At 41.7% G+C, this 26,141-nt stretch overlaps 1 protein-coding gene across 1 annotated transcript in view; it reads left to right on the top strand.

Moving 5' to 3' along the window:
* The window catches only part of LOC146862835 (gamma-aminobutyric acid receptor subunit beta-1-like), a 296,614-nt gene that overhangs the window by 244,921 nt on the left and 25,552 nt on the right, over positions 1 to 26,141 (top strand). The window lies entirely within an intron of this gene.

The following is a 26,141-nucleotide window of genomic DNA, read 5'->3' as shown; positions in this document are numbered from 1 at the left end:
CGTCGCCGCTGTGACACTGCAACCTGCACCGAGGCCAGGGGCACCACTCGTGAAGCGTACGATGCACTCCCCGACCTGCACCGCAACTCCAAAGTCCTGCAACTCCTGCCTGCGCCTGTAGCTATCGGCATTGCCAATGCCAGCGCTTGCACCAACTCCATCACCGCCAGCACCTGAATCCTGTTATCTTGGCGCTGATAACTGCAGAGGGTGACTCCATAAACTCGCCGACATTGCATCGTCACCTGAACCAATGCCTCACTGACAACACAAACGTCTTCCCCTATCCTGGATTCGACATGTTGCCTCCTCGCAGACACGACACCTCACCTCCCCCGTGGTAGCCAATGAGCCGGCCTCGACCTCGACACCGACACCTTACCTCCACGACACCGTGCATCGTCATACACTTTGTTTCCAAGGTACTGTTCTTTGGGGGTCCGTGTGACTCTGTGCCTGATGCCGCACACCTTGCGGTAAGTGCCATAGTTTAGATTTATTGCTGTCATGATGTCACAATAGTCCAAGGTGGAGCTATTTGTTTTCTACAACCTTTATTTTTGCAATGACTGTTCTAATATCATATTATTATTGCTTGTATGTTTGATTTTTGTCATTTTGGTCTGTTTGAGATTAGATAAAGATATTTTATTTTTCTAAACTGGTGTGGTGTCTATCTGTGGTGTTATCACTGTAGTACTGTGTGTTTTGAGTACAAATACTTCAGACATTTCCTTTGGAATAAGCCTGTCGACTGGTGCCAAGCTACCAAGGGGTTGAATAGGGGTTATCTAAAGTGCATATCCCCTTACCCTGACTAGAAGCAAGGGTCCCTACTTGGATAAAGGTACCTACCTCTGCCAAATAGAGACCCCCATTTCAAACACCAGACAAATAAAGTGTGCTCACTAACTATCACAGAGATCAAAATTCTATGATGGGCATATCATGTAAGGAGGGTTGTATAGATAGATAGATAGATAGATAGATAGATAGATAGATAGATAGATAGATAGATAGACAGACAGACAGACAGACAGACAGACAGACAGACAGACAGACAGACAGACAGACAGACAGACAGACAGACAGACAGATAGATAGATAGATAGATAGATAGATAGATAGATAGATAGATAGATAGATAGATAGATAGATAGATAGATAGATAGATAGATAGATAGATAGATAGATAGATAGATAGATAGATAGATAGATAGATAGATAGATAGATTGTTTATAGGCCACCAGATATATGTAGATGTACAGATATAGATAGCTATATCAAGAAATAGGCAAAAGCATAAGTGGGCGGATAAACTGAAGGAAGGATTTATGGCATATTAACAAAGCACTCTGGCTGCCAAAACTACAAATTGGATTGTTTAATGTACTTGGCAGTGTATACATTCTGTTAAGAGGATTTCTTTACAATGACCTGTTATGAGAAACACCAGAACACCATGTCTGCTTGTTTTTACTATAGCTATTTATTAATTCTTTAAATGTCGTTTCTTATTCATAGTTTAAAAGATAATTGCGAACAATTAGGTTAATGATTTTGTACGCATTTTTATTTCAAATGAATGATGTTCTGATTTGCACCAATGGAAGAAGTCAACAAGCAATTTAACAAAATGCCCATGACAGGGTTCCTGTTCAGAATCTCTATTAAGGTAATATTTTGTTACAGCATATGTTTTTCTTAAAAAGAGGACCAGGGGAGAACCAATTCCATACAGAACTAAAGTTACCTCCTCTACCTACTGACTTGTGCCCTAGATCGTGCTGTACATCCAGAAACTGTCTCTCCTTACAACGTTTAAAACATACCACTTCACAGAATTTAGCTGCTTTACCAGACATGTTCCTTTTCCATTAGTCCCCTTAACGTCCACCCCTGTTGCCGACTGATTTTTGTTTGTGTTAAGTCCTCAAAAGAAACATCAGCATACCAACCCTACTGTATGATGCTGTCATTACCACACTGCAGGCTAAAAAGTAAAAAAAAGCATTACAAACTAAAACTGGTGAGGCAAATTTAAGTATGGGATTGGTCCAATTGTCAGAATTTACTGGTAGACCTCCACTTTAATTACATCTTTTTGACAGACCGCTAGCTTACCCAGTCATGCATCGACTACTGGCACTGGAATATAGAAGGCCCTTCTTAGACCATGTTCCACATGCTGATTTAATTAAAATACATACCATAAATACATCATACCTCTGGCCTTTTCCTAAAAATAGCAATGGACACATATATGTACCAGATATTGGAAAACATAACATGGAATTAGAATAATACAAATTATTTGCACTCTTTGATCCAGCTTTTACTGGGTCCGCTTGCACACCATTGATCTTCCCATGGACCTTTTTCTCCGTGTGAGAGGTGAGGAGAGTTAGCATCAACAGTCATTCAAATTTCAATTAACAGTGCAACCCATTTGGCTACACAATGAGGGCTAGGAATTGGTAGTCAAGTTAAAAAGGTTTATTACAAGATAATAATCAAATTCAAATAAACAACCCTTACCATGCCATAGAGATACAGAATGACAACAGGGATCGCCAGATGCTGGATGAACTTAAGGCAAATTAGTATCAAACAAACATAAAAACAGTTCTGTGACTGTGATCCAAAACAATATCATTAAGATATGGGGCTCAGAGAACAATATAAGACTCTCTCTCGCCTATTCATTAAAAAGCTAAGAATTCAGGGTACATAGGTTGGTTTAGGTAAAGAAATATTAGCAAATCAGGAAAACGCCATAAAGGAAGTCAGGTCATGACAAAAAGAAATAGGTAGGAATGCGTTAGCTTCTCAGAAGCTTGGTTAGCAGTCTTCTATGGGAGAATAAGTGTCAGGCTAAACCACACTTCAGCAAACATCAGAAAAAAGCATTAGGGCAGAAAATCTCTCAAAGGCCATTCAGCTAGCAATGTCTCAAGGAAGAAAGGAAGAAGGAAAGCTGTCTGCAAGAATCTGCAAAGAGGTCAGATCAGCATTAGGAAAGAGATCTGCAAGGAATCTGTGCAAAATCGGAAAGGGGTCTGATCTGAAGTAAAAGGGGAATGGTATAGTATAACAAGCAAAGTCCATTGGTTCACACCCCCTCGATCACTCCATTAGGGATCCATTAAAATCCATGAATCATCATGTTGCAAACTGCAACATTTCTAGTTTATCCCACACTGGACATGGGAACAACTTCTTGGTTGGCAAGGTCATGTTCTCAGGCTCCTGTTCCACCTATCTCTAGTACAGTCATGTATCTATTCTAAACTAACAATGCATGGGAATACCTGCAACAAATGTCTAGTTATCAGATAAATGAAATCATCTTTATGCAGCATGGTGAAATACAGACCTACTCATTTTAACCCTAGCATTAATTTCAATGGTGCACATTAAATATGCATGTGCATATTTAAACACAAATGAATATACGTTTCTAATGCATTAAGGTTCATACTACATGTAATATTCAATAAATCATCATACTACTTGATAACTATGATGGAGAGCTACATTTAAATCAAGTATATGGAATCGTTTCTAGTAGGATTGCATTCTACATTTTTGAGTAAGTATTTAATCACAGTTTCAATTTGTCAAATGTTATTCACATGAAGTAGCACACACATTTAGAAAGTCACATTTCATCTATGTGGTGATTACATTTTCTACTAAATTAAGAGGATTCTTTATTAATCACTCTTAGTTAAGGCAAGATGTTTATGCAAGTAAGTTCTCTAATCCTACAGTGAAGGCACTCTTTAATAAATGTCAAGTGCAACACTTACATTAATGTGATAAACCATTCATAAATCATGTGCTAAGTGCACTTTCATACCTTGTGTTTCTCAAGTGTCTCTGACGTTTGTGACGTGAAAAGAGTGGGCAATTGTTGCACTGCACCACATTTTTGGTCTTTGGAATCCATTTTCTCTTGCAAATTCACTGCTCCTCGTTCTAGCTATAAACAGCATGCTCAGTCCAATTTACAATTTCCAAAAGATGACAACATAATACTTTTCTAACTTTCTAGCTTTTTAAATGTCTTCACCACTGTTGAAAATGGCCCTTTTTGAAGGGTTACCCCAGACTTTTTGCCTTCCTAATTCTAATTTTCTGACCTCATTTTTGTTGGCTCTAGGACTCTGAGCACTTTACCACTTCTTCTGACCATGCTAAAGTGCATGTAATTCTCTCATAAACATGTGTATAATTGGTGTATACCTGACTGGCATGTTTGCTGTATTGGTAAATAACTTGTAAAGTGGTATATCATATACCAAGGGACTGTACTTCAAATGCTACTAGTGGGACTTTAGCACTCATTGCACCACCCACACAAGTAGCCTTTGAAACCTGACTCAGGTCTGCCACTGCAATGCCTTTGTGTGCAGTTTACTTTCACTTCGACTTGACATTTAAAACTACTTTCCAAGCCTTAAACTCCCCTTTTATTACCTATACGTCACACCAAGGTAGGCCCTAAGTAACAAGTAGGGGCAGGGTGCTATATAAGTAAAAGGTAGGACATGTACCTTTATGTTTTGCATGTCCTGGTAATGACAAACAGCCAATTTCATTATTCACTACTGTAAGTTCTACCACTCTCATAGGCCAGCATTTGGAATTCCTAACAATACTTTAAAGCTGAAATTCTTAGGGAGAGAGGAGTAGCATTTTCATATTTGATATATTTGTAATGGTTATGATAAACCCTCCTCACTGGCAAAGTAGGATTTAATATTACTGTTTTAGAAATGTCATTTTTATAAAGTAGACTTTCTCTGTACTTACTGCTCTTTGTGCCTGACTGCCTGTCTCCAAAGCACGCCTAGGTTGGGTGATATTTACACTTTGTCTGTTCTCTTTAGACAGCCACAAACACAGAAAGGTGAGGCTCATCTGAATTCTGAGCACTTATTTGTATTCTGATTGCCTTCTGGGACAATAAGGAGTAGAGGTGGCTCACACATCTGAATAGGTTGTGTCCTCTGTTCACACAGAGCACTGATTTACCTCCCAGGGTTAGCTTGGCTAACAGGACTGGGCTGAAAGTGATCTTTGTACACTTCAGAGAGTTCTTTTGAAGTCACCACCTGCATCAAAGGGACTTTTGCGTATAAGTACAGGGGTTCTGGCCCCACCAAATTAATCACTCCTGGATCTTGAACTGAATCTCTGTCCGAAGGCCTGCTGAGTGGCTTAAAGGACTCAACTGCACTGCTTTTCTGTAAGTACTCCTTTTCTATTTGCTGCCCTGCTGCCTGCCACCCCCCAACTCTACAGGAATGAGATCTGGACTCTGCCTTCCCTCCAAGTTATCTCCAAGGGCTTGTTGGCTTGCCCCCTGGGTTTGAAATCTCAGGGCCATCGAAGATTTTGCCTAAGCACTGCTGCCATAGGACTCTGTCACTTGTGAGTCCGGCAGTGGTGTTCTGACTAAGAGTCATGACCAACTTCTCTTTGGTCTGCATTTTGCAAAGTCCAGTGCGTGTTGAGCAATTCATACTTGAAGAACAGTGGTGGTGAGTGCTTCATATTCTCCTAGTCCCACTCGTGTTGAGTGCCTCATACTACAAGAACAGCTGGGCTGAGCGCTTCGTATTCTCCAAGTCCAGTGCATGTTGAATGCTCCCGGCTCCAAGAGCAGCGTGTGTTCCAGCTCTTCGCTCTTTCCCCAGCACTGAGGGAAGCCCGGCTGCATGAACCCAGGGGGTTGCCCAGCAAAACGCAGAATTCCGTTGATGTAAGCAGTGGGTGGGTCCCGGCCGCTAGAGGCAAAACCGTCCAGCACTGCACGCTACCGAGACTCTTGCGACAGACCAAGGACATTTCCACATGGCCCCTCGAGATACCGGCCAGGTGCTGTCACTGAGGGAGCCAGACCAGTGAGGCCTGTGTTGTTATTTGCTCATTAGAGTCAATGGGGTAACCCTGTGTCCCTCTGCATTTATAGTAAAGTCTACAATGTGTTCTGTTGGGTAATCCAATTGCTTAGTAAAAATGGTGATTTTATCAAAATCAATGAATGTTTGGCACAACCATATTTGGACAATCACTTTGCAAAACAGAAATGCGAGTGAAAACACACCACACAAAAGACATACTTAATACATACATATTTCATTCAAATGTCTAATATTACATATGGCTGTTACATAAGTGAATCACAGAACAAACAACAAAAATAAAGTGACTGATGTGACAGGTTCTATAAAAATGTACAAACAGGCACAAACTTCAATGAAACATAGATAGTACACATAAATAGAAATATGTCCTCTTTAAGTGTAGGGAATTCCACTAACACAGTTTTTAACCCTTAACATTGATTAAAGGTGAAAAAACTCAGGACGTGAACTTGATTAAGCGTCAATGTTTTGACTCAAGGCGTGTGTGTTAATGATTAGACATCACTTTGGGTCTACCTCAGGACAGTTCTAAGTCATGTAGACAGCCTATGTAAAAAGTATAATCTAGAATGAGTAAGGTGTGTCAGGACAAACACCAGGCGCGGTGCGTCCATTGGGGCGTTGGGGCGTTGGGGTGTTGCCCCACCCCCCCCTCACCCGCCCGCAGCTCCCTCCTCGGTGTCTCTGAACTTAGTTTACTTACGTTCAGAGACGCCGAGGGTGGGGAGAACTGACAATGCATGTCAGTCAGCATGACGTCGGACCGTGGGCGGTCTGGCGTCATGTTGACTGACATGCATTGTCAGACGAGCCAGGGAAAGGCAGCACAAGTGCGCATGAGTGGGCATGGAGAGTAATTTTTAGCCCGTGCCCAGTCATGCGTACTTGTGTTTTTACTGCCTTGCGCATGCCTATTAGGAGCCACTCGGTCTCCTAATGGGCAGGCGGCGGGCGTAGCGTAAGGTGTGCCCTCAGCCAATCCTGGCGCTGCAGCAGCGCCAGGATTGGCTGAGGGATTGCCACTCCAGTGCTGACGTGGTGTTCTGGTTTGAAAGGGGCAGAGGCGCCAACACGGACCAGGAGCAGAGGCGGTCAGGTAAGTTTTTGTTTTTATTTTAAGTCAGTTCTCCCGCTGCTGGTGGTAGGGTTGGGGTGGTGTTTAGGGATAGGTGGTAGAGTTGGGGTGGTGTTTAGGGTTGAAATTTGCTAGGGTTCCCGGAGTCTAGGGCTCAGGGCCCAATTCAGGTTCGTGCATAATGGTGTTGGGAAGGTTTTAGGGTGGTTTTGCAAAATTCTATCCAGATTTGGCTGATTTTGGGGGGTTTTTGTGGGTTTGCGGGGGGCTTGTATTTGGGTGAAAAGTCGTACCCCTTCCAGTGGATGGATTTGTGTAATTCTTGCTGAGATTCTTGGGAATGGCTGGAACTAGTGTCCCAGTGAGCTTGAAGATGATCGAAGTAGTGGAAGTGCGAAAAAAGAGCATTTTTTGTGAAGACCCGGATTGCAATGTTATCCAATGGGCGGTGTTGGGGTGCGTGGAGAAGTGTTTTTTAGGGGGTTCCAGTGGATCGCCAGGAACGGGGCTGCTGTGAGTGGCAGGGAGGTGGAATTGATGGGTGTGCAGGAAGTTTGGGAGGAATCAATCAATGGGAAGGGTTTTTTTTGGCAAAGTCGAGGAAGGGAAAGAGCTGCCATAGGAGCCCATGTTAAACGTGAGTTTTGCATGTTTCCTCCAGCACTTTTACGCCCCGCCATTTTCAAATGTCGCCAGCCGCCCCTGACAAACACTTTACTATGGTATTATAAAAAAAGCAATTGGGGTGGTGCCAAGAAAGCGATTTAGGCACTCCTCCTTACCTGTATATCTGTTTATGTACGTAGTTTGAAAATTATACAACGTATTTTGATTGTTTCTGTCTGGTTCCTAATGTAACACAAACTGCTATTTTTATAAACCTGTGTGGAGTTTTTTGTGGTGTATTAATTGTTTTACTGTTTGTATGTGTGTTTGTTTAGCACAAATACTTTACACATTGGCTTTTTTAATATGTCTTTCCGCTCTGTGCCAAACTATCAGAGGGTGAGCACAGTCTATCTTTGATGTATAACTAGCTTACCGTGACTGGAGTGGTGGTTCCTGCCTGGCCTGGGTACATTCCTTACCCAACCAAGAATCACATTTCTAAAATAGGTGATCAGCGATGAAGATAGGACTTGTATTTGCGCAATATCATTGCACAAATAATTGTTCACCCTTTTCACCCTGATTTGACATCTGTGATTTTTTGCAAATTCTTTTTTCCAACTTTCATTGTTTTTCTACCATGTCTGTGGTCCTGCCTGGTGGGATAGAAGTTGAGCTGGCACATCTTGAAGCCTAAAGAGTGTCCCAGCTCAAGGGGGTTTTGCCAGGAGAAAAGGATGCTTCACAAGGGAAGTACCAAGAAGGAAGAGTATCAGAAAACCTTGCAATCATGGGCAAACTCCCACCCAGAGGGCGAAACAGATGAGGAGGGAAGAGATGAGGAAAGATTAGGGCAGGACCAGGTGGGTTTTGTCATGCCTCCTCTTGGAGGGAAAGCAATCTTGTTCAGGACTAGGAGTCCACTATAGCACAGGCAGCAGTGTGTCCTCAAGGAGCATGTCCAAAGGGGAGATGGAGGGCAGAACGGAGGAGAGAAAGCTAAAGCTAGTGTTGGCTAAATTAGATAAGGAGCATGCCCAGCTTATTGCCAAGAGTGATAGGGAACAACCCTAGCCTTGCCAAACTAGAGAAGGGGCAAGTCCTTGCTAAGTTAGAGAAAGACCAAGCTTTAGAAAAGAAGGGACTGGCCATGAACGAAAGGGAAATGACCCATGGCGTTAGCTTCAGAGAGCTGGATATTTGAGCCCTCCAAGTGGGGTCAAGCAACAACAATAAAGGTGGAAGCATAACTGCAGTGTCTCACAGTGAGCCCAGATTCCATATCCCAAAATATATGGTGCCCAGTTATAGAGTGTAGGATGATATTGACAAATTGTTGGCAGTCCATGAAGTGGCACAGTGTCCCAGAGGAGTACTGGAGGGTACATGCCAACAGTGCGGAGGCACAATCTCCTTACACTAGAGGGTGGAGGACCAGACTAGCTACTCTGTCATAAGACCATTTTTTCCAGTTAGTAAGTATGAGCTAACCCCTGAGAAATACCAACAACGTTTCACGGCTAGTCACAAACTGTCTTCACAAGCACAGATTATCTTTGGTGTGTATCTAGCTTACCCTGACTAGAGTGGTGGTTCCTACCTGACCAGGGTGCATACCTCAGTGAACTAAAAATCCAATTTCTAACAACCACCGTCTAACAACCACCTTCTACTACACCATGTTATCAAAAGCTTCTATGCTATTCTATGTGTTGAAATGTTTATACATCCTTTCTGAAAATACGACATAGTTTGACTTGTACCCAATCATCTATCATGAACATTCTGGGCATAGGCTCTATCTTGTTTATATTAGTGGCACAGTATATTTCCAGCTTTGCATACAATCTTGCACTCACTTTAACTTAGACTGCCAAGCCAGGTCCTCCCTGGACTGGAACCAAGCATCCTAGGACCGGTTTCGGGGTTTCACCCCTCTTCAGCCAGGATAGCTTGATACCAGTGGCATGGAGAGCACGGGGCTCACGTCTGAGCATACCCGTCCCACTTGGGGTGACAAATGCAAAAACAATATTTGATGAACAGAATGCAGAACAATGTAATACATTCACCCCAGTACAGAGATCTGGGCCTAAATCCATCGTTTTTTTGCTCACCATGCCATTCCAGTTTGAACCCCGAAACTGGTCCTAGGATGGTTGGTTCCAGTCCAGGGAGGACCTGGCTTGGCAGTTCGGGCGGAACTGTTCCCATGGGGCACAGGGTCAAGACTGATATGCATATGGCTGGGTTCAAACTGGAATGGCATGGTGAGCAAAAAAACGATGGATTCAGGCCCAGATCTCTATACTGGGGTGAATGTATGACATTGTTCTGCATTCTGTCCATCAACTGTTGTTTTTGCATTTGTCACCCCGAGTGGGAAGGGTATGCTCAGACGTGAGTCCCGTGCTCTCCATGCCACCGTTGGGATTTCAGTGGTCCCGTTTAAATTGTATTCAGTGGGGAAAATTAGGGTTCCAGACTCATCAGGACTTTTATAGCAATGAAGGACCTCTCTCCTGGCAACAGATACGTAACAGCAAAACCAACTTAAGCAGTAATATGATATTTAGTTTTGCACCGGTTAAACAGTTCTGCATAGGCCTAACTTTTAAAAACGATTGCCCCGGTGCTCTCCTGGGGAAGTCACATTTCATCTTTAAATCTAAGGGTATAGGCAATTGGTATAAATTACTTAAATCAGTGGAGAATAAACAGGCGATCCTTGATCACTTGGAAAAGATAACTGTGACCACTGGTTGCACATTTTCCATGCAACGATGGCAAAATTATAACAACATGAGTTGCAAAGCAGTCAGGGCTGCCAACCTAAGAAGAATGGCATGGTTTAGTAAATGGATGATCTATTACACCCCTGATCGACTCCACAGAATGTTCCCCTCTAATGATCCCAGGTGTTTTAGATGTGAGCTTGCAGTGGGGGACTGGCTCCATGTGGGGTTCTTATGCTGCCATCTAAGTAATTTTTTGCAGGATATTTTTTCTGAAATTAACAAGAAATTGGAATCTAATCTTTCTCCTAGCTCTCTCACTGCCCTTTTTTTTGGCAACATAGAGTCAAGTGAAGATTTGACCTTAGGCCAACGTCAATTTATTTTTATTGCTACTTTAATTGTAAAATCACTTATTTTAGCAAACTGGAAATCTAAGATGGTCCCGACGATTTCGCAATGGATTTTAAAAATGCAGAGAGTCTTCAATAGGGAATCCACTTACGCAAAAAGGGTAGCTCCCTTGCAAAATTTGAAAGAATTTGGCGGTATTGGAACTAAACTGTTTCTATTTCTTCTATATTTCTGTGCATTGTATACTTTGTTTAGATGATATTATTTTTCTTTTTCTTTGCCTAAAAATGAAATTTGAATTATGAATGTTATTCAGGCGGAATGGGACTTATGTAGACTACCTTCTTTTATTTTAATAAGTTTGTATTGTATAAAATGTAACACTTTTTGATACAACATCAAATAAACAAGAATTTAAAAAAAACTGTTGTTTTTGCATTTGTCACCCCGAGTGGCCAGATCTCTGTACTGGGGTGAATGTATGACATTGTTCTGCATTCTGTCCATCAACTGTTGTTTTTGCATTTGTCACCCCGAGTGGGACGGGTATGCTCAGACGTGAGTCCCGTGCTCTCCATGCCACTGGAATCAAGCTATCCTGGCTGAAGAGGGGTGAAACCCCGAAACCGGTCCTAGGATGCTTGGTTCCAGTCCCGGGAGGACCTGGCTTGGCAGTTCGAGCTGGACTGTTCCCATGAGGCACAGGGTCAAGACTGATTTGCATATGGCTGGGTTCAAAGGGAATGGCATGGTGAGCAAAAAAACGATGGATTTAGGCCCAGATCTCTATACTGGGGTGAATGTATGACATTGTCCTGCAATCTGTCCATCAACTGTTGTTTTAGCATTTATTAGGTAGCACATCATTCACATGGTACCAGCACAGTAGTGTGTTCAACTATTGTATTTTGCAGATATGTGGTTATTGATGGTTGCTGATGTGACTTTTTCTACATTATAGTTATCCCTGACAAAGGGCTCAGCCCGAAATGAATTGGGTTTATACCATCATGTTACATATGAAAAATGCGGGTACTGAAAGCATTGAAGAAAGGATAATTTGATTAAAAAGGAAAACATGGACTAAATTGGACTCATGACTGTTGATCATATTGGCTCATGCCTGTTGCTTGTGCATCCGGGGCCTGGCTCACCTCTGTGCGTAAGCCCAAAACAATTGGTCTCAACTGGATTATTTCAACACTGATAGTACCCAAAATATGGAAAACAGACACTCAAAAACATGCAAAACTGTTGAATTTTATCATAAGTTTGATCATAAATATATCTTTACTTTTACAGACATTATAACAAGTTGCTCAAAAGTCAGTAGGAAAGTGATTGAAGAGAGTGCTCGTGATGGAGATCAACTAAAAGACAAAGATTATACATAAAATCAATATATACAAATTCATATGGAGGAGGCCTATCTGGAATTTCCTTGTAATACTGATTTACAACATCTTCCTTAGCAACCTATGTCTTGGAACAAGGGTAAGATAAGAATCCTATTTCAGGTATAGGTAATAGGTATGTGTCGACTTTTCGACCCCAAGCGGAAGGTAGGCCAATTAACTCCTTAATGGGGGGTCTTCATCAGGACAGGGTGAATAGCAACCTAAAGGACACCAGTCAAAAACTGGTGGTAGGCCTCATGTGCACCAGCATGTTACAAATGTATTGCGTGTTATCTGGACAGAACACGCACCATGGTCGCACACTGAAATTTTGCCTTTGAGCACCTGTTACATTAACCGACAATGTTTGATTTAGATTTTGGTGTGCATTCTAACGTTTATTCAGACTATCATTACTATAATATCACAATCACTAATAAGTAGTAGAACAAAATGTTATTGTATTAATCACAGTGATTACAATAAATAAAACTAGTTGTTCTACAAGCATCAGAGTGAACTTATTTAAACATACAAAACCATGATTACTTAACATTTTATAAGTTCAATCTAAAAAATGTATTAGTTTAATAATGCAATCACATTTTTTAAATGAAAGCAATATTTGACTGCTTCGGATATTGAGCTTATATTAGTATCCTTAAAAAAAAGTCCTAGGATAGCATCTCCGTAGGGACTGAAGTTTTGGTCAAATGCATAATAGGTGACTAAGGTTTTCCTCTTTATACCCACAGAGACAACAAGCCTTCTTTCCTTGTGGAGTCTACCGCCATTAGCCCTCAAATTCAATGATAGGAATGTATAACAGTCAAAATCTTAAATACTTCTTTTTTATTGCACCCTTCAAGTTAGAACTGATATAATCCTGTTGAGACAGTAAATAGGATTTGTATACCAGATCTATATGCTTATATTTTCCTAATACGATTAGATCTTTCTCCTTTGGAATGACAGTTACGTTCTTCATTGTTGACTCAGTTTAGCTAAACTCTTAAAGTCTCCAAAATTGTGTGCTTTTGTAAACTTGTTTAAAGAAGAAATATTCAGTTACTTGCCATTATTTAAATTTTTCTTGAGTTCCAAATAAATCAAAAAGATTACGGTGGTAAAATCTGCATTTACACAATCACACAGATAATTCATAGTAGCACCCAGGCATTAGTGCTCCTCGATCTCTTGGCGGCCTTTGACACGTTCGACCATAAAATGTTAGTGGACCGTGTCAGGGTTGCAGTGTGTCAGGGAGCTGTCCTTCAAAGGCTGATGTCCTTTTTAGACTATCGCTCACAATCTGTCCGTCTTTCCCTATACACAGCTCCAAGAGATAAACTAACTTGTGGAGTCAAGAATGGTTCCCCCCTGTCTCCACACCTCTTAAATTTGTATCTCCTTCCCCTCATTCAGTCCTTGGGGGAAGGCAACTGATTTTCACCATTGATAATACTCCTGCCTCCATTTTTAATTTTCAGACCGCTTTGTTATACATTCGCAATTGGATGAATAAAAAACAGTGAAAATTAAACGCTGATAAAAACAGAGCTGGTCCTAACCGGTGGCTCTCGAAACCCTTGGACTTCGAACTTCTGGCCAGTAGAGTTGGGAATGTCCCCACTACCCTCTTCTACAGCCAAGAGGCTTGGTGTCACAAAGGAAAATCAGTAGATTCCTTACAAAGGAAGCGGGTATCCAAGTTATTTTGTCCCTGGTAATTTCACACCTTGACTACGCCAACTCCACGGTCTTTGGCCTTCCAGTGTACTTAATGAGAAGACTGCAACTAGTACAAAATCAGGCAGCGAGACTTATTTATCCTCAGCCAAGATGGCACCACATCACTCCGCTTCTGATAAAACTGCACTGGCTTCCAGTAACCCAACGCTGCGCATTCAAGGTCGGATGCCTGATATTTAAATCACTCCATGGTGCATGCCCTGAATTTATTGCCAATCTTATCCAGAGGTATGTCCCTGTCCGGGCCCTTCATTCCTCCCACCAGTTTCTGTTAGCCATTCCCTCCTTCAAGCAGAAAAGAACTGGTGGATCCCGCTTTGTGATATTGGACCGGACTTTTTGAAATGCACTCCCTTCCAACATTAGATCTTCTTCTTATTTTGGGAGGCAATTAAAAACCTGGCTGTTCTCTCAAGCTTACGAATGAACAATCATATGAGCAGCGTACCACCTCTTCTATAAGCGCCATGAAACCGTATTGTGTACGTGCGCTATACAAATTATACAAATTCTTTTAACATAACATAATATACAATATGGAGTGTTGAGAGCGATTTTAGATTCAACGCCAACTTGATGACACAATCAGGAGTAGCGAATCAAAGATGTAAAAGTTGACGAATAGTCTGTATATAGGTTTTCTCAAGTTCGACAGCAGTCTTCCTATCAACAAATTTGAAGCATAAAGTAGAAACAGAATGTGTTTCATTCTTCAGGCACTTAGAAAGGAGTCTAAAGCTCTGCCACCAAATGCATTGGAAAATCTCATAACTGACTTAGTGACACATGTAGATTTGACTTCTCCTGATTGAAATATGACTTGACCATGATAGCCTACTATCGATTGAGACCCTGAAATAATTGTACTGGTTAACAGCTTCAATGATGGCACCACCGAGTTCCCAGGCTATCTTCCTTGTTTTCTTTCCAAACACCATTATTTGGATTTAGAGTCATTCATTGTTAAACCATTGAAAGAAGATGTAAACCACTTGGCGTTTGTAAAAGAATCACTAAGTCATCGGCATATGTCAAATGTAAGATCCTACGTGTTCCCAGTTTTGGGGGAACTGCTTGATCTTGATTGGGAAACTCAGGCAAGTCAGCTATATATAAAGAGAGTAGAAGCACAGCCTTGTTCCAGTCCGTTCTTTGTTTGTATTTTCGTGGACAGGATGTTCTCTGTAGTAAGTCTTATTTGTAGCCATGTATCTGAATGTAGCTCTATTAAAAGGTGCAAAGGTTACATTTACTAAGCCTATTCTACAGATATTGGCAATCAACATTATCCAAAACTGTGGATTAATCCACAAATCAAGCATTGTGAGCTGTATGATTTGAAAAAAACCTTTTTTGCAAGATGGGATAGCGCCTTATTATTATCATTTGTTGAGCATCTTTGGCAAAAACCTGTTTGTGTTAAAGGCATTAGGCCCTGATCTTTCGCCCACTTCTCTAAATGGTTTGACAAATATTTTGCAAAAGGATTCCTCTCAAAAATCAGAAGGGCAATTAGCAGATAATCATTTGGATCTTGCTTTGAGCCCTTCCTATGGATTGCCGGTACTACTGATCCTTTCCATGCTTAAGGAATCACAACATTAGCGATTACCTTTGAAAGAAGATGAGACAGAAGAGTGCTCCAGAACTGGACATTAAGTGTGATTAGATCAATCGGAATTCAATGTGGGCCTGCAGCTTTTGATGGGCAGGTATTATTAATTAAAGTTGTTACCTTTCCCTGAGTTATCTTTAAAGATAGCACAAACATTTCTCTACAAATCTGAGGAGTCAGAATGTTCGATGTATACAGTTCATTAATGTGCGACTCTCATTAGTCATTTGAAAGTAACAAGTCATTTGCTGGCCTAGCAGCCTCTGATCCATATCTGATTATAGTCTAGAATCCTATCTCATTCCTTGTTTTGATTGCATGCAATAACATAGCACAAGCTATCTCATTATTGTTTCCCTTTATTTCAATAATTCTGTTCCTGAAGGTAATATTTAACTTCCGGATTTTTATATTGTTAGCTTCAGAACTTGTTAGCTTCATAGTGAATCTTAAGCCTTTGCGCTACAACCTTTTGACATTCCCAATTTCCCAAGTAAAGGAATCAGTGACATCTTGACGTTTTTCCCCTCTGATAGGTTCTATGTTACATGCTCTAGGAAAACAAGAGTGATCCTAATGTTCACCTGAACATGGGTATCAAGTGGAGCTTGGAACACGTGTTCACATGGAGCACATGTGTGAGCAAAAAAGGATGAAACTGAATTTTCTGTGTAAATTTAATTAAATCAACATTTAAATAAAAATTTTGGAGAGGCAAAATTATGTTTCAAACTGAATCTATCCAGACATTTGATTCAAAAGAAAGAAAACATTCAGAATCTTGTAGTTGAATCCGACTCAGCTGAATCAAATTTTATTTAATTCACAAAATAATAAACACCCTCAGCATTAGCAAATATGTGGGTGATTAAAGATTTTATTAAAAAAAAGAAGAAGAGAAAAAGCCTAAGTTTAAGGAAAACCAAAACCAGAAAGAACACGGTGATCAATTGTACAAGCATATAAGGTATGTTGGTTATTTTATCAGTAAAACCGCCAAATATGTATGATACAATGAAAGACACAGATGGGAATTCTCAATGTGTCATTTGAACAAAGGTCTGTCTTTTTTATTACTTGATGGAGTTTGGCCCTTTATCCAGATACTACGGTCTCATCAGGACTATGATGAAAGTGGGGACTAAGGAAATATGTGTATATTTACCAAACTGTAAAGGATTAAAAGGTGAAAACAAGTATGAATTTAAAAGGGTACATACTGGCTGTGTATTTCAAGTGGTCTCATCCTTAAGATAATTGACCACTGGGAAGTGTAGCAACTGGGGGTATGAGTGACATAGAATGATTGATTATTGGTGTGCTTGAGTTACTTTCGATTAGTGACAGATTAGCACAGTGAAGGAAGCCCTGCAATGTAATGGAGGATCGGTCTAATAACATGACAATTAGAATGGGAAAGATGTTACTAGCAGAGAAGATATGGTGGCCTTACCTGATGGACCAGAAGTAATACTCTTCTAGGCAGGTATTGAATGAAGGATTTGTTCAGCCCTGTGGAAGAAAAGTGAGGAATTAAGACAAATACTGTCCCATGAGTGGCAGTGAGATTTAAAAGAAACGATCCGTCATATAGTGAAAGGCCCACTGTAACAGATGCCAATTTCTCCTAGAGCAGTGAGCTCATAGTCTTCTCCTGATCAGAGATGCAGTATAAGAGCAGCAGTGCCTGGCTCATCCGATGGATAATCGATATAAGTGAAGGTCCATCAGTGCAACGTCCTCAAGGGAGAGGCATGTCGCATTGTCAGGCATGTCAATTGGGCATGTGAATGCTGAGCTGCAGGTCTCAGAGTCATGACAATATGACAGAGTTTTGTGTAATTAACATTGAGAACAAGCACTGAATCCCCTCCCCAAAAGTTTGTGTTTACTATTTGAAAACAGACTATAGGGAATTGAACCCCGCAAGCTCAAGCTCACAAGGCGTTGCATGTACTGGGGGCTATCTCAGCACATACTTCTCTTCCTCTTCTATTTTTCATAAAATCTTTTATCACCCACATATTTGCTAATGCTAAGAGAGTTTATTGCTTTGTGAGGAAAATAAAATTCTATTCAGCTAAATCGCATTTAATTACAGGATTCTAGCTGTTTTCTTACTTTTGAATCAAATGTCTGGATTGATTAAATCTAAAACAGAATTTTGCCTGTCGAAAATAGAAATTTAAATGTTGGTTTAGATTAAATCTACACAGATGTTCTGTGTCATCTTATTTTGCTCACAAACAAGTTCCATGTGAATACCTGTTCCAAGTTCTGCGTGCTTGAGGATGCACACAGTAATATTTTGCCAAAATTGAATCTAGTCATAGTTCATGGTACCAAAAATGCATCAATCTGCGAAGTAGACAGGAGTGAAGGGAGGTCTGTTGAAGATTCAGTACTTTGGTCCTAAGATGTTCATTCCATATAAGTTTCTTCCTGTTTGCCAGAAACACATGGTTGCTATTTAAGGCTTTCTTAAGCAGATCGAGTTGGAGATTAAGTGTAGTCTTCTGTTGTTCATGATCACTTTCTTTCCTCTTAATCATTTCAAGGTTTTTCCATATGGGAAAAGAGGTATAGTTGGTGAAGGTGTAAGCAATGATGGACTGTGCAGAAGGACCTTGGAATGTAGATTTTGTTAGATGATCCTGTGGCATTCTGCCGTTAATCAATCTATATCCTGATTCAGTTAAAAGACTGTATATTTGTCTACTTACTAAAGACCATTGTTTATGTTTCTCCAACAAATTTACTTGAGAACATGGGATATTAGACTGAATCCTGGTCTTCTGTACCTGTATTGTATAACGCTGGCAGTAAGAGGTTTCGATTGATATTGCCAGTTATGATAATCAATAGTTTCCAATTACTGTAATGATTTATCAAAGCTGTCAAAATGTAGTTGGAGTTTAAATTGAGCCTAGTACGCTTCAAGTTGAGTTTGTTGTTGACCATAGTCAACAGACCTCTACTAGGCCTTCCTATACCACCTCCTCTTGCCAGAGTTTCATGGATAGAAAAATTTGTAAACAAAAGATTAGTGGGCATCCAGGTTTCTTTTAAATATACAGGCACATGCATCAACCACAAAACCGGTCGCAAACGGGCAGATTCTCAGAATCTGCCCCTTTGCGACCGGTATTTTTGCATTTGGGATGCATCATCCCAAATGCAAAAATCGCAATTTAAGGAATCTCAAAATAGCGATTCCTTAAATAGCGATTGCATTTAAGGAATCCCTAATTGAGATTCCGTAAATGCAATGCATTAAAGTTTAAAAAATACCGATTTCGCTACTAGCGGGAGCAAATTACCATGAAGCTGGACTTCATGGTAATTTGCTAAAACTTAGAAAAATTTACTTATTTGCATTTTTCTAAGTTTCATGTTGCGCACACACATGCCCTTAGAGCATGTGTGTATGCAACATGTGTGCAGAGTTCGAATACATGGGTGCAATAGGGTGTCATTTTGACACCCTTGCACCCTAGAAATTGCGGGAGCAATTTGCGAGTACCTGCTGGTACTCGCAAATTGCTCCCGCAATCTCCAATGCATTCCTATGGGCCTGGAGGCCCATAGGAATGAATGCGAAGCCATTCATTAATTGCGACTCGCAATTTGTGAGTCGCAATTAATGAATGTTAAGGAATCGCTATTTTAATAGTGATTCCTACATGCATAGGCTTTTGCGAGTCCTTAATTGCGATCCCTTAATATTCGCAATTAAGCACTCGCAAAAGCTTTTCTTGATGCATGTGCCTGATAGTATATAATGATTTCCCCAAAAATATTCGAGTTTTCTCCCGGTAGATTTAGCTAGATTTACTTTATTCCATGAAATTAGGGATTGTTACCAAAGGGAGTTGCACATTTCTTTAGTAACATTAGGTATGCTGATTCATGAGTGGAGTTAACAAAGAATTTTGACTGCAAGGTTTGCCTGAAAGAAGCATGGAACGTTCAGATGGTAGTTTTGCATTCATTGTGATCTTTAAATTAACAAATGGTATGTATGAGTCAGGGCCCTTACAGTTTGAAACCGATTGTAGCAAAGGTGTTGAACTTGCTGGGTGTTGACCTCTAAGCCTGAGCACATGAGGGTAATTAGGTTTTCAACTTGTAAAGTAAAATCCCCCAATTAGCAAGGTCTTCTCTACATGCCCAGATTATTCTAAGCAATAGAGTGCCCTAATAATTTCGCTACCTACTTCAGTGTGTTGGTTTTGAATAAAGCAAACATTTGATAAGTTTGAAGATATCAAATTCTCTTAGTTACTCAAAACAATGTAATAACTTGATTATGTTTTGATGGTTGAGTATATTAAAATTGCCATTTTGACTTATACAATGGAGTTAGATATAACTTGTATGTATCCAAACTAGTACACTGTGAGCCCCATCTGATTGTGCTATTCAATATGGCATAGTCACTTATGGTCCAGGGGTAACCTTGAATCATATCTACCTGTCCCCTTTTTATGAATTAGTTAATTAACATTGCTCGAGGCAGTTGTTGCTTTGCAAAAATACTTACTTGCTGCCTGTTCAACCTCTTGATAGATCTGATTTCAATTGATTACACCTTCTGGGACAGGGTTGGGAATTGCTAGGTCTAGTCAAGTCTCAATAAATTAATCCTTGCTCAACCCTTGGTAGCTTTGCAGACAACCACTCAGTCCTAATTTAGGAAACAGGTGTGTAAAGCATTTAATATCACCAAAACCATGAATAAATAAAAGACACAGCCCAAAAAAAATACAACACCAATTTATAAAAATAGAAAGATTTTTATCTTTAAAATGACACCAAAACGAGAAAAATCCAATTTAGGGAACCAGAGATCTGAATTTTCAAAGATAAAAAATTAATATTTGGCATTTTAGCGCCAAAAAGCTTAACACACTGCTCGCAGCTATCTGGTCGTGCTGGACTGGGACAAAGTCAAATTTTAGGCTGGCATGATGGATTGCTGGTAAGATAGCTTGAGCGTTTGGTCCCAGTTTCTGGACTATGCTGGTAAGGCACTGGAGGCCTGGGCGAAAATAATGATTATGAAGTGTTGTACAACTTATTTTTGAAGGAGCACATTCTTGATACTTATTTTCCAGAGCAGCACCAAAAAACCTGGTTCACAGCAAGCTTACTGACTCCAGGAAACTTTCTGAGGAGGCGGACCTCTGGTCAGCACCAGAATGTCTTAAACGGTATCTGGAGGAGACTCCTAAAAGAGTGGTCAGGATTCCTACCAGAAGGAGAGGGGAATTAAAAAGACTAAGTTCTCTAAAGGCCCCCAAAATAGCTCTCAGGGGAAAGGGTCTGGTTCACATTCCCAAACTGCCACCCGAAGAAAACATACACTGACCAAGGTCAGCAGCCCAAGCCTATCAAGTGCGATGAGTGCTACGAGTATGGACACTATAAGGGAGATCCCAAATGTACCAAAAGAGCACCACCTCCCACTGGAGGAAAGAATCCAGGGGTGTCTTGCATAGTGCTGGGGGAGGAATTTGTCCCAGTTAATGGGCAAGAGTTTACGGGGGTTACCCTAGTGTCCCTGTGTGACAGTGAGATGGTTCCTAAGATCAATGTGCCCTCAAATGCTAGTAAGTATAGTAAATGGGTCACCATCGATGGGCACGTTTTGGAGGCTCTGAAGGATACAGGAGTCAGTATGAATATGGTAAGGGAGCAGCTGGTTTCCCCAGAGCAGGTCATTCCTAATGCATCCCACCAGGTTGTGGTGGATGACATCAGAGAGGGTCATTTTCTTGTGGCCTTTGCTCCATTTGAGTGGGTGGGTGTTTCAGGTCTTTTGAAAGTTGCAGTGAGCCCTGTCATGGCTGTGGACTGTTTGCACCAGAGTGGATCTGTGCTACAACAAGTTCCATGGCTGCACGGAAAGGGAGTCAAGAAGGGCTGGAGCCTGGAACAGTGGCCTAGTCAGTGCTAAGAAAGGGAAAGGCAGAGGGCATGGTGATCTAGCACCTGAATTTACTCCCAGTGAGATGGATAAGACACCCCCGGTCTCCGCCCAGTAGTCCATTGTGGAGGACATTGCTTCTCATGGTGACCTGCCCGAGCTTGCTGGATGGCATGTTGAAGGAGCAAGGTGGAGTTCCGTAGGGCACAGAGGGAGTGTCCAACCCTTGTGGGCATGAGGCAACTGGCTGAAGCCCATGCAGCAGGTGATGCCTCTGGCAGTCACTGCATTTATTGGGAGGACAGCCTCCCGGACAGCAAGGCCCTGGTAGTCCCCCAATGATACAGGGCCTTCCTACTAGAGCTGGCTCACAAGATTCTCCTGGCAGGACACGTAGGCCATGAAAAGACCTTTGCAAGGCTTGTCCCCCACTTCTATTAGCCAAGGATCTAGAATTCCTCTGATGTGTTTTGGAGGACTTTTTGAACTGCCAGGCCAGTGGGAATACTGGGCAGGGGCCCCTCTTATTCTCTTGCCTGTCGTTAATATCCCCTTTGAGAGGGTGGGCATCTTCATTGTTGAGCCTATGGATCACCAGAACGCATTAAGCAACATATTTATCCTGGTTCTGGTGGATCATGCCACTGGGTACTCAGGGTCAATCCCTCTGAGGACTACTACTGCACCCACAGTGGCAAAGGTCATGATGAGGATTTTTATCCGCGTGAGTTTCCCCAAGTAAGTTGTGTCTGACAGGCACACAAACTTCATGTCTGCTTATATGCAGTATATGTGGAAGGGGTGCGGGGTAACATGCAGGTTCTCCATCCCTTGCCATCCACAAACCAATGGGCTTGTTGAGAGTTTCAACAAGACCCTGAAAGGCATGATCAGAGGACTGCGTGAGGTCCTGAGGAAAATGTGGAACATCCTTTCACCATGCCTTTTGTTGACTTGCAGAGAGGTACAATAGAGAGGAGTGGGATTCAGTCTGTTCAAACATTTGTATGGGTACCAAGTCAGAAGACCTCAGAGTCTGGTGAAAGGAGGGTGGGAGCAAGATCCCAGGAAGGGAGCCCAGGATGAAGTGAGCTACATGCTGGTCTGCAGAAGCCAGATAGCAAAGTTATGGAAGCAATCTTCCAGTAACCTTGAAGCAGCCAGGAAGTCATGAAGGAGTGGTATGACAAAAATTCCACCATTGTAGAATTTAAACCTGATTAAAAAGTGTGGTTGAGGTGATTGAAAGAAAGGGTGAGGCCCCACAGGGTGCTGCATGTAAATCAACTCAAACCACACTTTGAAAGGTCTGAGCTCACCATGCTGTTGGTGATTAATGAAGAACAGGAAGAGGAGAGTGAACCTCTCCCTGACCTCTTGGACTCCAAGGAGAAGGATGGGTCTGTGAAAGGAGTAATCCATTCTCCGACTCTAACTCCTGAACATCAGGGACTGCCACCAAGTGTTATAGCAATAGTCTTCTCTGTTCTCCTTATCCCTGGGACAACCCACCTGTGTACCACTCATGTGTAGACAGGGGACAACCTCCCTTTTAAGAATAAATCTCACAGGCTGTCAGATAAGGTGGCATCCAAAATTAAGGCCAAAGTGTCCAAAATGCTGAAGTTTTGGGTGATAGAACCCTCCAGTAGCCCATGGTCAAATCCTGTGGTTCTGGTACCAAAAGCTGCCCAACCAGGGATCACACCTAAACTGATGTTCTGTGTGGATTACAGAGGGCTACATTTTGTAACCAAGATTGATGCTCGCCCCTATCCACCATGCTGATGAGCTGATTGATCAGTTAGGGGCTGCCCAGTATCTCAGTACCTTTGATCTTACATCTGGGTAATAGCAGATCACCCTAATCAGAAGGAACAAAGGAGAGGTCATCCTTCTCCACTTAGAGGGCCCCTACAAGTTCAGAGTGATGCCCTTTTAATTAAAGAATGCTCCTGCCAATTACCAGGGGCTGGTGAACCAACCCAATGCTGATATAGAGGTCTTCTCTGCTGCTTATCTGGATGACATAGATGTTTTCAGTAGCAGCTGGAAAGACCACCTTTTTCACATCCAGGTAGTGCTTCAGGCTCTGCAACAGGCAGGTCTGACTATCAAGGCAAGTAAGTGCCAGATAGGGCAGGGGTCTGTGATATACTTGGGGTACCTGGTGGGCAGGGGGAAGGTGTAACCCCTTTAGGCTTGGCTGCCCCCAAAAACCCAGACTAAGGTTAGAGTATTCTTGGGACTCACTGGGTACTATAGGAGTTTTGTCAAGGTATATGACACAATTGTTGCCACTTTGACTGAGCTAACTTCCAAGAAGCAGCCCAGAAATGTGATTTGGACAGAGGCATTCCAAACTGCATGTGACTCCCTGAAGTAAGCCATGTACACAGCTTATGTGTTCAATGCTGCTGATTTCTCTCACATGTTTTCCATACAGACAGATGCCTCATAGCATGGCATAGGGGCTGTACTATCCCAACTGAATCTGGAGGACCTGAACCAACCTATATACTTCATCTTCAGTCCTTGGCACGTTGGACCTCGTCATCCCAAGTAGGCAGCAACAGTTGACGAGGTGAGGAACGGGGCACAGAGGGGCAGCCCAGACAGCCCGGCTTATCAGGAGAGTCTTGGCTGTGGAAGAAAAGTGGGTGGTGCTCCTTCTTGATCTACTCACGAGGAGTGGATGACAGCCAGGGGATCGAACAGAGCATTGTGAGATGGCACTCCAGTGGACAGTCACGCGGGGTGAAAGATTACTCCCCTGCCGACATCCAATTTCCTGTCAGCTCAAAAGATGACTGAGCCGCTAACAATGCTGCCAAGGCCACGAGAATCAAAAGTTGACCACCATAGGGATACAAACTAAGAATCCAGAGTGCTGCTGCCCCTGACCATAGGAATTATCAGAGGTTTCCAAAGGACAGTCATTTTGAAATGACTTTATTGCCCCTGCCATTTTCCACCTTCCTATTTCCATTTCCTCCACTACTGACTAGGCTATGCTCAAAATGGCCTATGCCTGAGTAAGCCCCCCGGACAATAAAAAGTGAAAGAGGACCAACACCTCCTGAACCTGTTAATAAATATAGGTTAAGATTATTACAACATGCTAAATAGCGGACATGTTGGAACGCTCTCCAATGCAGTGATTTTAGCCTATATATCCGAGAACTGTTGTATTATCCTAAGCAATTTTTTTTATATTTACCCCAAAACTATTTAGCTAACCCACCAATGATCCCACGTATTGAGATTCCCGTCATTACATTTTGCAAAGCGGAGGGGAAGTGGGGAGAGTCGGTCTATATATCAACAAAAGCCCATTTTCAAATATGGCTGGAGATTTGAAATCTGCAGGAAATAACTCCTACACTATAGTTTACCCACTAACCTCTCCAGGAATGCAACCAAAGCCATTAAAAAACACAGAGACACTGAGACACAAAGTTATTGAACACACAGGAAATAAGAATCATTACGTATGGCACCAAGTTTTTGATCGCCTCCTCACAAAGAGAAAGAGCTGTTGTAAATATAACAATCTATAAAAATGGCACTGTGCGTATTCAAGCTACCAACAAGGATCTAAGCAAATTTGATGACTATTTTGCCACCCTAAAAGATCGTGTTTACAACAAGACATCATCAACATCCTAGCACGCAAAATAACACACAACTTAACAGACTCTTACCTAGGGCAGACCGTATGATACCACAAGAACCAAAGAAGACTAAACCTAACTCAACATACTTAGGATACCAGGAGAGTGGTTTCCCACACTCAGAAAACAACTCATCACCAATCACCAAAAGCCTCTAATCACCAACAAGCAATGAAAGGTATGTCCCTGTATTTCCAAACATGATTGCCTCTATGCACGGAGCCTATAGTAACAATCACCAAGATGCAAGCAGACATATGATTAGCCTGACCTCTTAACCTCATAGCAAATCATCGTCTACTACATCATCAACCGTACAAATTCCACATACTTCATCTTCAGCATCTAGTTCTCAGGACAACAGGAGCTCATCGCATAATTCCAATCAAAGGTCCCTTGGTCACCCAACTGAATAGAAAAAAAACTAAAGGTGGAACTAAAGTTTACCCCAATTACACAGATGTTGAGTTATCAAGCAAACCCAGCTCAAGACTCACTGGCACCTCTCATCTAAATACTACATCACAAGTGTAACTAGAAACACTTAAACTGCAAACCAACAGCGTATCTCAGAACATTAAAAATGCTATCCGCTACATGAAGAATATTTTACTTATCACAGAAAGCTCTTTGCAAAAATCAAGCGTATTCCAGAGTTGAAACTCACTCTCCAAAGCAAGCTAAAAACTACACTCAGTTCTCTATCAAATCTGAGGAGGAAATGCAAACCCTACTATAATCCTATGAATCCTATGAATCGACACCCTATCTATCCAATCTCTCCATCAAAGGAGATGAAAACATTATTAGAACAGTTCCAATCAACGCATATAGAGCAACTATGCCCAAAAATAGACAGCTAAACCTGACTACTACTCAACTGCCGCTCAACAGTAAAGCATGATTCAGGCATAGCTGACCTCATCTTGAGCCAAAAAATAGATGTGACAATTTTAACTGAATCATGGCTTACCGAATCATCTTCGTCATGCATGGAGTTATTGTTTCCTCCAAACTACAACATTGTGAGGCTAGACAGATTAAAAAACAAAAAGGGGAGGTAT

This window comes from Triturus cristatus, chromosome 2_2 (genome assembly GCF_964204655.1).
Source record: "Triturus cristatus chromosome 2_2, aTriCri1.1, whole genome shotgun sequence".
Classification (NCBI taxonomy): Eukaryota; Metazoa; Chordata; class Amphibia; order Caudata; family Salamandridae; genus Triturus; species Triturus cristatus.
Note: the sequence above shows the minus strand (reverse complement) of the source record. Positions and strands in the feature narration are given on the sequence as shown.